The sequence below is a fragment of the Lactuca serriola genome, chromosome 5 (assembly GCF_051521515.1).
Source record: "Lactuca serriola cultivar US96UC23 chromosome 5, Lser_US96UC23_V15, whole genome shotgun sequence".
NCBI lineage: Eukaryota > Viridiplantae > Streptophyta > Magnoliopsida > Asterales > Asteraceae > Lactuca > Lactuca serriola.
In genome coordinates, this window is record NC_136412.1 from 355,624,908 (window position 1) to 355,640,710 (window position 15,803).

Sequence of the window (15,803 nt, forward strand, 5' to 3'; positions counted from 1 at the left end):
TACCCAACAAAGGGTTTTGTGGCGTATGTGATGGATACGCGGGTGGATTCCGAGAGACCGAGGTCAGTTGAGGAGGTTTCGGTAGTGCGTGAGTTCCCGGATGTATTTCCTGAGGAGTTGTCGGGTGTGCCTCCTGTGAGGCAAGTGGAGTTCAGTATCGATTTGGTGCCAGGGGCCGCGCCTATCGCTAAGGTGCCTTATCGCCTTGCACCTCCAAAGATGCAAGAGTTATCCTCGCAGCTTCAGGAGCTGCTGGGGAAGGGGTTTATTCGGCCGAGCAGCTCGCCGTGGGGAGCGCCTATTCTGTTTGTCAAGAAGAAGGATGGTTCACACCGGATGTGCATTGATTACCGGGAGTTGAACAAGCTAAAGGTCAAGAACCGTTATCGGTTACCGAGGATCGACGATTTGTTCGATCAGTTATAAGGAGCATCTTGGTTCTCTAAGATCGATTTGAGGTTTGGATATCATCAGGTGAGGGTGCAAGATGAGGACGTCCAGAAGACAACGTTCAGGACACGTTATGGGCATTACGAGTTTGTGGTGATGCCTTTCGGGCTCACCAATGCCCCGGCAGTGTTCATGGATCTCATGAACCGAGTGTGCAGGTTGATGTTGGATCGGTCGGTGATTGTATTTATCGACGACATTTTGGTATATTCGAGATCTAGAGAGCAGCATGAGGAGCGTTTGAGGGAGGTTCTCGGAGTTCTGAGATCGGAGAGGCTTTATGCCAAATTCTCCAAGTGTGATTTCTGGTTGTGAGAGGTCCAGTTCCTAGGGCATCTCGTTAACCAGAAAGGGATATTGGTTGACCCGGCCAAAGTTGAGGCAGTGATGAGTTGGGAGGTGCCGAGGTCACCCTCCGAGATCAGGAGTTTCTTAGGGTTGGCAGGTTATTATCGGAGATTTATCAAGGATTTCTCTAAGATCGCAGTGCCACTCACCAGGTTGACCCGGAAGGGTGTCGCTTTTTCATGGGGCCCCGAGCAGCAGGCCTCCTTTAAGACGCTTCGTCAAAGGTTATGCGAAGCCCCGGTGTTAGCCCTCCCGGAGGGGATGGAGGACTTTGTGGTATATTGTGATGCATCGATTTTGGGGTTGGGAGCGGTGCTGATGCAGAGAGGGCATGTGATAGCATATGCATCGAGGCAGTTGAAGCCTCATGAGACGAGCTATCCCATCCATGATCTAGAGTTGGGGGCAGTGGTGTTCGCCCTCAAGATTTGGCGTCACTACCTGTATGGGGTTCGGTGTACGATATATACGGACCATAAGAGTTTGAAGTATTTGATGGATCAGCCCAACCTAAATATGCGACAGAGAAGGTGGTTGGATGTGGTCAAGGATTATGATTGTGACATCCTGTACCACCCAGGCAAGGCTAATGTTGTAGCCGATGCACTGAGCCACAGGGCGGAGAGCACCCCGCTGTGGGATGTATGTTTGAGATTGACCGTGATAGCTCCAATGTTGGACGCCATTCGTGGGGCACAGGCCGAGGCTGTGCAACCTGAGATGCAGAAGAAGGAGCGAGTGGTTGGATTGATTTCAGAGTTCGTTACCGATGGTCGGGGGCTTATGACATTTCAGGGGCGTATCTGGGTGCCGTTTGTGGGAGGAACGCGTACCATTTTGATGGAAGAGGCTCATCGGTCGAAGTTTTCGATCCATCCTGGGGCCACTAAGATGTATTTGGACCTGAGGAAAGAGTATTGGTGGCCATGTATGAAGAGGGATGTTGCGTGGTTTGTTGAGAGGTGCTTGACCTACCGTAGGGTTAAGGCTGAGCACCAGAGGCCGCATGGTAAGTTGCAGCCGTTGGAGGTTCCCGAATGGAAGTGGGAACAGATCACCATGGATTTTATCACCAAATTGCCAAGGACTGCCAGGGGAGTTGATGCAATTTGGGTGATTGTGGACAGGTTGACGAAGAGCGCTCACTTTCTTGCTATCAGCGAGAGTTTGATGAGATTTGAAATCGAGTTTAAATATCAATTCACGTAAGAATTAAGAAAAAAGAAATACGATGAATACGAGAGTAAATATAATAGTTGATCAGCTCATATTATGCTTTTGATTTTACAGAGTACAATGGAATTCTCTGTAAAGAATATGTGAAAGTTAAGTACTCACTCAGTACAGTCTCCTATTTATAGGAGTACAAAAGCATAACAAAATACTAAGAACTAGACATTCAGACTATTCATTAAAATGCCTTAGTAAATATAACATTACATCCGAAGATTCTACTTACGAAGATTAGAGATCCTTCGTAACCATACAACTAACACTTCGACTTATTACAACATTTATACCCTAACAATCTCCCCCTTTGGAATAAAGGTCGAAGTCTTCATGAAGTTAGTAGTTGAACAGCATACATCAGCACTCTTCGGATTTCCATGTACCAAGAGATAACTTTCTTTATCTCCTTCTTGTCTCCTTCTGAATTCTTCTTGCAATGATTCATACGAACAATTAAGTTCGTATATTGCGAATTTGTATATCTTTCCACTTCATAGGTTTGAAACAACAATCTCTTGGCTCTTCCAGCTTTATCTTTTCCTGCGAAGACTATCCCTAATGGCTTTAAACATATTTCTCCGTCTTCGTACTTTTTCAACTCAACCTGCTTCTTCGTAGGAGCCATTGGTGCTGTAATGTCGATGCCTTTAACAGTAGCAAGTTCGACATCAGTTTGAGCTAAGCATTCGAAATAATTCTCCAAGAAAATTTTTATGTGCCTACACCCAAGACTGAAAACATCTGGTTCTGTTTCTTGGAGAAAAGAGAAGGACTTGTCTTTAAGAATCAGAGCAACATTGATGAGATTGTAAGTGTTCATCAATGGAAAGTCCACCACAGTGAACTCTTGTATCTTTCCACTTGCTCTTGTCACAACATATTTCAAATTCTGAAACTTTCCTTCAAAAATAACATCCCTTTTTATGGATATCACCTTCTTAATCTTCTCTAAGTACCAAACTTCTTCTTGAGCCTTTGCTAACACAGCATGAAATCTTATCTTCATCTTCTTTCCCTCTTCGACATCCATAGATTTTGTCTCTGCTTTAAACTGTGGCATGACGAACATCATCTCGTTGATCGGAAAGTCAAGTTGACCATAATCAGTATTTGTCACCACAAAACTCTTCTTCGGAATCTTTTCAAACGATTACATATGATCGAACATCACCCTTGATTCAATAGTTTCGTAGTTGAACAATTTCAAAGGATCTCCCTTATCAACATTCGAACCTTCAAGAGCTCTTTGTCACATAATAATTTCCACATGCCTCATTCTTTCAACTTCAGCTGCCACCTCAGCTTTCTTCTCTTTGTTAGTCTTCTCAACCATGACTCCTTTTCCTTTGTCTTTAACATTCGAAGGAGCTCCATTCTTTGACGAAGATACATTCGAAGGAACTACATTCTCAATTACAATACCTTTTGTAATAGGGCTTGAAATTGGAACAGTTCTAGTCACAGTAGAAATGACTAGAGCAGCTGAAACTATTGTTGGTTTAACCACAACTTTCAAAGGATAAACTTTTCCTACCACCTTCGACTCTTCAGATATCTTCTCATGTTCCCCAGCCTTTGCTTGACCAACCTTTTCTACCCCTTGCACCCCTGTGATAGCAGGTGGGGTATCTGATACGTTCGGCAAAAGGCTTGAAATTCGAAGTAATGGAGTAAGGTGTTTTTGAAGAATGGCTTCGAAATGAATGAATTTCTGAGAAAGAAATTCTTGAGAGATAATTGGAGAAGATGATTTCAAAGATATTTCTTTGAGTTCTTTCAGCAGCTTCACCAACTCTCCAAAATGTTGTTCTTCTGTGGCTGAAAGAGAGATTATCTGAGGATTTACTTGTTCGAACATCTTAACACATTGAACAACCGCATCACAAATGATATCGATCTTCTGATGTGCTGATTCATACCCTTGTTGAATATGTTGAACTTCCTTTGTCATTTCTTCACGAAGTTCACGAATCTGCATATTAACGTCTTCTCGAACCTTCTTCACTTCCTGTACGAAGAGCACATGTCTCTCCTTCGTAACAGTCTTCAAATCCTTTACTTCTTTCAGAAAATCAGATCTCATAGAATTGATTCTATTTTCAGTAGAACTATCAGTCTGATCAGTCTTCTCAAGAATGCGGCTTTTAGAATCACGTATTAGCCCTGAAGTCTACGAAATCACCCTGCTTTCCATTTCCTTCATAAGAGAATCAACTTCCAAGATATTGATTCCAACACTTCCTACATCCGCTTGAGATTGCAAGATAGAATTCAATTTTAAATTCAATATCTTGAACTGCTTCATCGTCATCAGCATATGGTCAGGAAAATCTTCTTCAGCTTTATCAAAGAAAAGAGCTTCGAATGTTCCTCCAAACCCTTCGTTATTAGTTTCCTCATCAATAGCCATGGTTTCAGTAACAGGTGATGATGGATTTGGTGGATCAGTTGATTGTGTAGAGAATATGGTGGTGAAGGGTTGATCCATAATAGATTGGAATGTAGGAGAATCAGTTGTTGAAGTAACCTGTGGTAGAGACGTTGATTCAATGAGCTTTATATCAGCAGGCTTCGAGATTTCAGTAGACTGAAGGATTTCTTCTTCTTTTGGAATTTCATCTTCGGGAGTCTCAGGCACTTGATCCACTTCTTCGATACGTTGGGTTTTCTTCAAAAATTTCGCCATATCTTCAGCCCTTCGCTTCTTAGAAGATGGAGACACCGGAGCTGGAATTTTTCGAACAGTAACCCCTTGATGAGTAACCTGAGTTTTCTTTACCAACTGAGATTTTCTTTTGATCTTTATTCTTCGAAAAACCCCTGTCTTCAAAGGAATTGTTTCTTTAGATGGAGAGGCTTCGATAACCTGTGTATCAGCCATTGAGGTTAAAACTGGAGACACCTCTTCGACATTTCGAGATGTAACGATTAGCTCCTGATTCTTTTGTTCTGCTTTTACCCCTTTTTCCGAAGACCCACCCTCTATCTTCTTTGATTTCTTTGACTTTTTCTTTATTTCTTGTTGTAACATCCCAGTAACAACGGTTGTGTCAATACATTGTAAATATGACACCAACACATTATTCGTGGGATCCACCTTCTTGAGCATAGCATCCGGAATGCGAGAAACTGTGGTAAAAATAGCCGGATCATCATGTACTTCCTTCGGACTCCCATACATATGAAAAACGGCTTTCTCTTCGTACTCCGGAACTTCGATTTTCTCCTTGTGATAGACATATTGAACTATCAGACTCTAATATCTTGCACAAGAAATTCCCTGCTTAGCACTGGTCTTCGAAATACTTGTGATGAACTCTGTCCATAACTGCTCAGAATAATCAACCTACAAATCGTAGTATAGCCCAGCTACCATTGCATAGACCTCCATCCTTCCTTTATCCAACCCCACAGTTCTTCCAGTAAGACATCTAAGAAAGATGCCAAACAAAAAATTCCAAATTGTTGGTAACCCCGACTTCTTGAAGTCACTAATACGAGTCAATGGAGGTTGGTGACCCATCTCCTTGAACATATACACCACTTGTGAAGAAGTAAGTTCATCAAACGGACCAGAATTCGGAATTCCCAAAATCTTGCAAAACAACCGCTTTGAGACCCTAATTCTTGTATCTGTGACCATTGTGAATTCAACACACCCAGTCTCTTTGTTGTATGATGCCGTAGAACCTGCCTTTGATAACCAGGACATTGGAGCAGCAAATGAGTCAAACATTGCTTTAGACAGAACAGAATTCTGTAAAGCAACCACAAGAATGTGTAGTTCTTCCGGATATTTTGACAAATCTGATTCGACTTGGTAGTTGGAACCCTGGATCTTCAGAATTGGAACACTGATAATTTCATCTGTAATTGGTGAGGAAGTAGTCGCCATTGAAGATGATTTTGAGTAAAGAACTTATGAAGAAGATGAATTGCACAGAGAGTTTTTGTGTTTCAGAAAGTTTGATCGCGTAAAGTGTTATGGAGTTCTGATTTTCCCTTTTATATGTAACCCTAGAATTTTGAATTTGAAGCGGGATGCATTAAATGCTTGCTGACATGGCACCTTGAAAAACGGAATGTACTCATCAAAAAGTAACAATCGTAACTATCAACACGCCTTACACGCTTATCATACACCATGCGTCATCAAGAGATAGGAATGTTTGGTATTCCCCAAAAGAATTGTAACCGTCAGATGCCTTCGGAATAGAGGTTAGGCTCTTTCACTTTGAGGTTTAAAAAGCGAAGTCATTTGCCAGAATTTCGAAATCGTCAGTTTAAGTTGGTGTTACTCAAACCTCAAGGATTTCGTGTGTGCTGTGTTCCAAAAGAAATTAGATGAGAAACAAAGAAAAAAATTTTGGAAAACTTGTGATGTCAACAATTTCTTTTGACACAAAAAGAATTTTATCCCAGGCAAAGATATCTTCGAAAATTATCAAGAGAGATAATTAACAGCTTGTGTGGTTTCCCGTGAATTACAATCGATAACTTGTAAAGAAGTTTCGAAGGGTTTCTTTTATTGGATACATGGGGTGGCTTCGAAAATTTTGTTACATATCAACCTTAAAATAAGGTGAGGAATTGTAAACAAAATTAGTTGTATGACCAATGTAGTCAGTGACAACTTGGTTGCGAATGATATTCAAAGTAACTATGATTTTGAAAATATACTCACACGGAAATCGTATTCATAAAAACATTTATGCTGGATCTTGTTGGGAACAAACATCGTAGTTTTCGAATGTTTGATTAAGATCACTCAAAAGAAATGAAGAGGATTTGGAGTATAAAAGGTACTGAAGCAAAAGCTTCGTAAGATCTGGAACATGGTTCCCCGTCAATTCCTTAAGGTTTATGATATTTTGGGTTTCACTTCTATCACGGACTCATGATATTAGATCATAAACACAGATTTGTAATTTTTCTAGATTTTTATTTGTTTGATCAAAAACCTCAAGGACAAATTTCTTCGAATATTTGGAATGTAAGAATTGTTTGGTTTAAAAAGATTGGATAAGAATCGAAGGGTACCTCTGTTATAATGGACAAAACAGAAAACTCTTAACTCATTTGAGAAGAGTAAGGTAGCTCTTGTTGATTTATGCAAATACAAGCCTTGTTGGGAAGAAATGTTCATGAGATAATTTCATCAAGGCTTTCATTTCCCATACATAGAATCATACGAGACTTGAGACAACATGCAGCAGCATGCTTCTAGGGACATCCTAACTAATCCAAAGTGTATCGAGATCATACCTTTCGTTCGAAACCAGTTGCATGAATCCTTTGTATTTGAAACTTGACAAAACTCACAACACACATGTTAAAACCGAAAAAAATAAAAAATATTTTTGGTATTTTTGAAATTTTTCAGAAAAATTAAAGACAAACTGAAACAAAATCTTTTTGGATTTTTGATTTTTCAATAAAAGAAAATATTTTTTATTTTTCAGGTTTTTCATAAAAGAAATTAAACAAACTAAAAATCTAACCTTAGTTGAAATGTGTACAAATACGAAGCATTCGAACCGTTGACTTGAACATTAATCTCTAATTTTGTTATTTCAATAAGAAGTAAATCTTCCGAATGCGAAGCGTTCGAAGCGTTGACCATGAACAGTAACCTCTGAACACTGAATCATTCTTTCCGTCCATACACCAAATGATTCAGACCCATCAGTCTTCGCTTTTATCAGTTTGAAGAGAATTTCCATCAATCATTCCCAATCCATCTAAGATCCGAAGAAACGATTTTTCATCCAAAGCCTTTGTAAAAATATCTGCCAATTGGTCCGTTGTTTTTACAAAATGAACTTCAATATTTCCTTCTTCAACATGATCTTTGATGAAATGATATCGAAGAGCAATGTGCTTGGTCTTCGAATGCTGCACAGGATTATGAAAAATTCTTATTGCACTTTGTGAATCACAATATAAAGGAATCTTTTTCATATTAATTGCATAATCTCTTAATTGACTTTGAATCCAAATTATTTGTGATGTACACGCAGCTGCAGCAACATATTCAGCTTCAGCGGTTGATATTGAAACACATGTTTGCTTCTTCGATTGCCAGCTGACCAGCTTTCCATCTAGCAATTGACCCTCACAATTTGTGCTTTTACGATCAAGACTGCATCCTCCAAGATCCGCATCCGAATAAGCTTGTACAAAGAACCCTATTTTCGAAGGATACCACAATCCTAACGAAGTAGTACCTTTCAAATATCGGAAAATATTCTTTACTGCTGTGAGATGTGGTTCACGTGGATTTGATTGATACCATGCACAATTACAAACAGAATACATAATATCAGGTCTACTTGCAGTTAAATACAATAAAGACCCAATCATGCTTCGATATAAAGTAATATCAACAGCAGATTTATCTAACGAAGGAGTTAGCTTAATGCCCGTTGCCATTGGTATTCGTAACCTTGTGCTATTTGTCATTCCAAACTTTTCCAACAAATTCTTCGTATATTTCTCTTGATTAATGAATATGCCTTCCCTGTTTTGTCTAATATTCAAACCCAAAAAGTTAATAATTTTGCCCATCATACTCATTTCAAATTTGCTTTTCATCAAATCTTCAAATTCTTTAGATAAAGCAGGGTCAGTTGAGCCAAAAATTATATCATCAACATAAATTTGAACAAGCATCAGATGATTTCCAATTTTCTTTCGAAATAAAGTGGGATCAACTGAACCTTGTTTAAATTTAGATTGTTTCAAAAATGATGTTAGAGTTGCATACCATGCTATTGGTGCTTGTTTTAACCCATATACAGCTTTATCTAAAATATAAACATGATCAAGATGCTCTGAATTTACAAAACCTGGAGGTTGTTCAACATATACCGTTTCTTTGAGTTCTCCATTTAAGAATGCACATTTGACATCCATTTGATAGACATCAAAATCTTTATGAGCTGCAAAAGCCAGAAAAATACGAACAGCCTCGAGTCTTGCGACAGGGGCAAATGTTACTTCGTAATCAATTCCTTCTTGTTGAGAATATCCTTTAACAACAAGTCTGGCCTTATTTCGAATAATGTTTCCATCTTTGTCAGTTTTGTTTTTATAAATCCATTTAAGTCCAACAACTGACACATCATCAGGTTTTGGAATTAATCTCCAAACCTTGTTTCTTTCAAATTCAGACAATTCAGCTTGCATAGCAACAACCCAATCAGAGTGTTCCAATGAAATCTTAACTGTCTTTGGTTCAATTTTGGAAATAAAAACATGAAACATGCAGAACTCTTGATGATTGTTCAGTACCTCATTTCGTGCATGAAGTTGTGCTCTTGTCATGATTCCTGCTTGTGGATCACCAAGAATTTGATCTTTTGGATGATTTCTTGTCCATTTATCCAATGGTGGATAATTAGGATCAAAATCCAAAAGTGCATCTTCGAACATTACATCCGTTTCTGATCCATTTATAGAAATAGAATCATCAGCATCATCAAAATGTTCTTCTTCAAGAATTGGATCATTCTCTAGTATGAGCTCCCCCTCGATGATTGACTCCGTTTCGATGTTTTGCTCTAGTTCACTGATCGGTTCTTCTTCAAGAATTTGCTCCTCTTCGACACTAACAATTGTTGACATGTTATCTCGTTCACTATAACGCTCCCTCTCAACAAAAGTATTTGAATCCAAGTGCTCCCCCTCCACTGGATCATCAGCTTGTGCATTTGGGTTTAGATTCAAATTTGAAGTTGAATCATTGTTATACTTTGAATTTTCTGATGTTTGATTATCAGTTGCATTTCTTTCTGCATCAATTGCTTGATCTGAAATACCGAAAATCGAATCATAATCAACATCATTCATTTCAATTGAATCATCTATATTTGAAGAATTTTGCAAAATAGGATAATTCACAAATTTATGATTAGACTTTTTAATGTAATGATCATCAAATGTCAAATTAAAAGTTTCTTCCACTTTGCGAGTTCGCTTATTTAACACTCTATAAGCAACTGAATTGTGTGAATATCCCAAGAAAATTACTTCATCTGCTTTTGTTTGAAACTTCGAAAGATTATCCTTGAGATTCATTATGAAACACCTACATCCAAAAACATGGAAAAATTTGACATTAGCTTTTCGATTATTGATGATTTCATAAGGAGTAACATTAAACCGTCTATGAATAAATGATCGATTTTGAGTAAAACACGCAGTTGAAACAGCTTCAGCCCAAAGATATTGAGGTAAATTCGAAAATGCCAACATTGTTCTTGCAGCTTCACATAATGATCGATTTCTTCTCTTAACTACACCATTTTGTTGTGGTGTATAAGGAGATGAAAAATTATGCGAAATTCCTTTTTCCACCAGAAATGTATCGAAGACATGATTTTTGAATTCAGTTCCATGATCACTTTTAATTTTTCGAACTGTCTTCTTCAATGAAACTTCCATCTTTTTGATAAAATCAATCATCATTTGTGGAACTTCGGATTTTAACCTGAGAAAATAAACCCACGTGAATCTTGAAAAATCATCTACTATTACCAAAATGTACCTTTTCTTGTTAAGAGTAGCAACTGTTGAAGGACCACATAAATCTATATGCAGGAGTTCAAGGGGTTCAACAATCTTTGAATCTATTGTGATTGGATGACCTTGTTTGTGTTGTTTCCCTACTTCGCAAGCTGCACACAAACTGTCATTATCATATTTAAGAAAGGGTAGACCTCTTACCAGATCTTGTATGACAAGTTTGTTGATGTTTCGAAAATTGAGATGTGATAATCTCCTGTGCCATAACCAGCTAACATCAGCAGCAGCCTTTGAAAGTAGACACACAGCAGGTTTGCCTACAATAGGAACAATATCCAATGTAAACATATCACCTTTTCTTTTTGACTTAAGTAAAACTTCCTTAGTCTTGACATTCGAAATTACACTTCCTTCTTCATTAAAAAGAACTTGATTGCCAGTGCCCACAACAAGTTGTGAAACACTTATCAAGTTGTGTTGTAAACCTTCAACAAATGCAACTCTGTTAATAGTGAAATTTTCATTCGTTATCTTCCCATAACCCTTGACTTTGCATTTGTCATTATTACCAAACTTAACGACTCCTCCATTTTCTAGGCTTCGAAAATCACGCAAGTTTTCCTTCTTCCCAGTCATGTGACGTGAACAACCGCTATCAATATACCACTTGTTATCATATTGCTCGTCACAAAGTACCTGCAATCATTGGAAAAATTTAGGTACCCAAGCTTTGTTGGGTCCATTCAAATTAGGTTTGTGATTCAATTGTAAAGTACAACCATTAACCCAATCATATACTTTGGTTTTGAAACTGTCTATAAATCTAACATTTTCATTCGAAGGGTCAGATATATGAGTTTTTATTCTATTCAAATTTTCACTAATTTCACCCTTCGCATCTTGAGTTTGTGATTTTTCCCTTTTTGTTCTTGTGACCGGCTGCCAAACTTTAACTGATATATTTGACTCTTTAGATGATAAACTACCATTCGTTGAAGGATTAGCATATTTGTCATACGCCTCATGTATCTGTTCTTTCGAAAACTTACTTGATTGGTATATCTTTCCTTTTCCTTCCAACCAATGATCAATATTTCTCTTTGTTGTTATTCCCTTTGCATATGAGACTTTGTCAGCTTGTTTCTTCAAAGGATTATAACATTTTGCTGTATTTGGAACATAATCAACTTTTGGTTTTGAAAGATATGATTCATGATAAGATGTCTTGTTTAGAAACTTTGAAGTTTGATTTCCAACCTTTTTCTGAAAAAAATTTCTTAGTATTGTAGATTTTATTTCATTTGAAACTTTTGAATTTTTATTTGAAAACAAAGCACTTTTCTCTTCAAAAATTTGAGATTTTGATTTTTCTTTAAAAATTTTTCTTCTTTTTGAAAAAAATTTTGATCTCATTTTTGATGGTTCAACAGTTTGCCAAAAAATTGTTTTCCTTGCTTGACGTTTCGAAATATTATTTTCCTTTGAAAAATTTTCAACTTGAGCTTTAAATTCTTTTGAATTTAATTTTATCACTTTGTTAATTGTTTTAACATCAGTTTTAACATCTTCGTGCTTTGAAAACATATTTGCAGTTGGGACAACTTCCTTCTTTTCAACTTTTGACTTTTCAATCCATACTCTTTTTGGTTTATGATGTTGAAATTTATATGAATTCTTTGTAAGATTATTTTCAACTGTACTTTGATTTGAAAAGAATCCTTCATTTGATGTTTGCATATTGTCTTCCACAACCATCTTTTTGAATTCATGTTTTATATTTTCAACATTACCTGTTGTTACGAAGACTTGATTTGGGAACACAATATCATCAGTGCATTTGAATATTGGATAAACAACAGTATTCGATTCAAGATAATGAGCACCTTTTTCACTAAGAATTTTCTCAAATTCTTGTGTATCCAAATAGACTTGATCAACAACCACTCGAGGAATTTCAATTTCTTTCAACCTTTGACTTTGCTTTGAATTTGTATTTTCTTCTTCATTGTCACTATCATCCATTTGACTCTCATGTATTTCCACATATTCCATATCACAAACTTTCGAAGTTGAGGGTTTATTAGTTTCAATTTTCATTAATAAATCGTCACATTGTTCTTTCCCTTTAAATGAATTTGCAACATTTATGACAGACAACTGTGAACAATCTACATCTTCTAAATCACTAATTTCACTAAGATTATCAGAATTTTCTTCAATATTAGCATTATTAGTTTCACTATTAGATGTAGAATTCTCAGTCTTTTTCAAAATTCGAAGTTGTTCTGATTTAGTTAAGGTTTCATTTACAATTTTTACTAAATCATTAGCATCAAGATAATCTTCGACTTTTGCAATTCCATATCTAAACCTATCATCTGGAACTTTGTTGAAATCAGAAATTTCTTTTTCACAATCATATGAAATACTATTAACCTTAGCTCTATCATAAGCTAAAAATGGTAGTAATTTTCTATGTTGTTCCTTACTTATTTCACACGAATGATGTAACTCAGTTAATTTTCCATACAATCTTTTTGCTGAATTACAAAAAACATTTCTCTGAGCTAACAACAAGTTTATTTCTTTTCCTAATTTTTCTCCATCCTCCATGATATTTGAAACTTGCAATTCTAAGTAATCAATCCTAGTGACTTTTGAATCCAACATTTTTCTAGTCTCTAGTAATTGATCACTTAACTTTTTCGCTTCATTGCTAGTAGACACAATGATTGAATCAAAGTAAGTAACAGTTTCATCAAAAGATACTAACTCAGAATTATATGCAGAAACTGGAATGTTAAAAGATTCAAGAATTTTACGTACCTTGGTAGTCATAGGCGACTTGTCAGTAGACTTCGAAACGAAGCATTGCCCACACACTTCGTCAGTCTGTTCATCATCTGAATCCTCTTCCATTTTTGCATACATAGCTCCATGAGTTGGATTTTTCATCTCTTCATCATCTGAACCCGAAGACCATATTTGATATGTGCCATCCGATTCAGTTTCTCCATGAGCCACCAATGACAAATTCTTCGCTTTCTTCTTTACTTCCTCCAGTTTCTCAGTGTAGTAAGCTTCATCCTTTGTTTTACTCTTCTTTTCTTCCTTCTTCCTCAACAGGCAATCTACTGCCAAATGATTTCCTCCATAGCAATAATGACAATTGATCCCTGTATCACCTTTCAATAGCATCTTCATTCGCTCCATCTCATTCTTCAAATTTGTCTTCATTTCTATTTTCTTTTCATCCAGTTTGTTTTTGTTCTCAAAACTACCCTTCGAATCTGATGACTTCTTTGGATTAAAAGGTTTCTTAAAAAATTTCTTTACTCTATTGTTTGAGTAAAAAGCAACAGCCTCATCATCAGAATTCATCAAAAAAACCTTCTTCTTCATCATACTTCAATTTTTCACTTTCTCTTTCTGAAACCTTCGAAACTAGAGCCAAAGGACCACCAAGACTTGCTATAACTTCTTCAGCTATTTCATTAACTTCATTTTCATGAGATTTTAATGGATTGTACAAGTCATTCAAAGTCGAAGTATCAAAACTTTGTTGATTTTTCACCATCATGCTCACATTTCTCCACTCCTTTCGAAGTCCCATTACAAATATCAAATTGTACTCCATTTGTGACCTTATTATATTATAACGATTACAACGATAGATTAACTCGTTGAACCTATCATAGTATGCTTCAATAGACTCATTTTCTTTATGTCTGAAATCTTTGAGTTCTACTAGGCATTGTTTCACAGATGTGATCTTCGTCTTTTCACTCCCTTGAAATTTGTCTTTGAGATTGTTCCAGATTTCTTTAGCTGTTTTGCATGTTCTGACATAATTGTACATAACAGGAGGCAACGCACCTCTTAATTCCCTCATGCATTTCTTCTCCAGACGTTTTAAACGATCGGTTTGATTATCAACTTCTGAAGTGCTTGAAGACATGCCGATTGGCTGAACTTGTGCAGGTTGATTGATTTCTCCTGAGATGCATTTCCATAATTCTTCATCCAATCCGTTCAAGTAATCTTCCATACGATCTGCCCACTGATCATAATATTCTGGAATAAGCATTGGTATTTTTGTGGATGATCCAAGCAAATGAGAAAATGATGTCATTGAATTCAGATTGAATGACGCCATTGTTGTACGGACAAAAACTTCAAGATGATACTAAACTTTTGAGAATTTTGAAAATCAAATTGTATAATTCAATTTAGAATTACACACCGAACACTCGATTAACAAATATTTTTGCAAAATCAAATCCTAGATTGAGATCTAGATGAAATTTTCAAATTCAAAAAGGACGGAAACTTTTTGAATCAAACAGTAGATTCAAAAACCTTTTTGATCGAATGAAAATCAGATCACAGAAAGGATTCCTGCTCTGATACCAATTGATGAGATTTGAAATCAAGTTTAAAGATCAATTCACGTAAGAATTAAGAAAGAAGAAATACGATGAATACGAGAGTAAATATAATAGTTGATCAGCTCATATTATGCTTTTGATTTTACAGAGTACAATGGAATTCTCTGTAAAGAATATGTGAAAGTTAAGTACTCACTCAGTACAGTCTCCTATTTATAGGAGTACAAAAGCATAACAAAATACTAAGAACTAGACATTCAGACTATTCATTAAAATGCCTTAGTAAATATAACATTACATCCGAAGATTCTACTTACGAATATTAGAGATCCTTCGTAACCATACAACTAACACTTCGACTTATTACAACATTTATACCCTAACAGAGTTCTTCAGCAGAGAAATTGGCAGAAGTGTACGTTAGGGAAGTGGTATCTCAGCATGGGGTGCCGATCTCGATTGTTTCAGACCGTGATGTGCGATTCACTTCCAGGTTCTGGAAGAAGTTTCATGAGGAGTTGGGTAATAGGCTGCATTTTAGTACCGCATATCACCCCCAGACAGACGGATAGAGTGAGCGGATGATTCAGACGCTCAAGGACATGCCCCGGGCATGTGTGTTGGATTTTGGGGGAAGTTGGGATACATATTTTCCCTTAGCGGAGTTTTCCTACAACAATAGCCATCATTCGAGCATTGGTATGCCGCCCTTTGAGCTGTTGTATGGGAGGGGGTGTCGGACCCCCATTTGTTGGGGAGAGGATGGTCAGCGTGTGATGGGAAGTACGGAGATCGTGCTTCAGACGACAGAGCAGATCCAGCAGGTCAGGCAGAGGTTGTTGACCGCTCAGAGTCGTCAGA